This window comes from Panthera leo, chromosome D4 (genome assembly GCF_018350215.1).
Source record: "Panthera leo isolate Ple1 chromosome D4, P.leo_Ple1_pat1.1, whole genome shotgun sequence".
Classification (NCBI taxonomy): Eukaryota; Metazoa; Chordata; class Mammalia; order Carnivora; family Felidae; genus Panthera; species Panthera leo.
This window is the reverse complement of record NC_056691.1, coordinates 21,336,427-21,337,551: the sequence shown is the minus strand read 5'-3', so window position 1 is coordinate 21,337,551 and position 1,125 is coordinate 21,336,427. Positions and strand designations below refer to the sequence as shown.

General features: G+C 43.2%; 1 non-coding gene across 1 annotated transcript; it reads left to right on the top strand.

Annotated features, from left to right (window-relative positions):
• The first annotated feature begins 291 nt into the window (after positions 1–291).
• Positions 292–397, top strand: LOC122205772. The gene has a single exon (XR_006196259.1). It is a non-coding gene; the product is annotated as a U6 spliceosomal RNA (small nuclear RNA).
• Positions 398–1,125: the final 728 nt, after the last annotated feature.

Genomic DNA, 1,125 nt, shown 5'->3' with positions numbered 1-1,125 from the left:
AGAAAGCACACCATGTGGCTAGAGAGAGGGTGATCTGGGTTGACACCTCTGATCCCCTTCAGTCTCCATGGCATGTGGGCATCTGAGTTGAGAACGAGCCAGACTGATAGGCACCTGCCGTGTTGGGACATAGTGACATAACAGTAGAAGGTAGAACTGGGTGTCCTGGCCACAGGCCTGGGTGAAAGGCACGGATATTTTGTCACATCTCCTTCCTCACTCTCAAGAAGAGTTTCAGAATTAGCTCCTCAGGCGATTTTTTTGTATATTAAGCTTAAGAACCCTTGTCCAGTGCTCGCTTTGGTAGCTCATACACTAAACTGGAATGATGCAGAGAAGATTAGCATGGCCCCTGCACAAGGATGACACATAAATTCGTGAAGCGTTCCATATTTTTGAAAAAAAAAAAAATAGATACAAACAGAGAGGGAGGGAGGCAAACCACAAGAGACTATTAAATACAGAGAACAAACTAAGAGTGGATGGGGGGTGAGGGGGGGAGAGGGGAAAATGGGTGATGGGCATTGAGGAGGGCACCTGTTGGGATGAGCACTGGGTGTTGTATGTAAGCCAATTTGACAATAAATTATATTCATAAAAAAAAAAAAAAAGAACCATCGTCCAACTTTCTGGCCATCCTTGCAAAAAATAAAAGCTAAGTTAACCTTTGGATTCATTGATCATGAGAAGAGCAGATATTCTTGGTACTTACATTAGTTAGAATTTCTCCCCAAGGACCACTTAGCAAAAAATCCCATGCAAATGTTTTCAGTAGCAACCTTTCAGTAGACACACAAATGCACTTCTTGAAACCCTTTCTAGAATATTCTTTGCTCTATTTTGATGATACCTCAACAAAAAGTCATTTATTAAACACAATCTAATGTTGAACCAACATGGGGCGCCTGGGTGGCTCAGTCAGTTAAGCGTCTGACTCTTGATTTCGGCTCAGGTCAAGATCTCACAGTACAGCTCGAGGCCTGCTTGGGATTCTCTGTCTCCCTCTCTCTCTGCCCCTCCCCTGCTAGTGCACTCCCTCTTTCTCTCCCTCTCTCTAAGTAAATAAGCTTTAAAACAAAGTGTTAGTATTGAACCCAAATTACACAGCATAGGATAGAGTTTGCT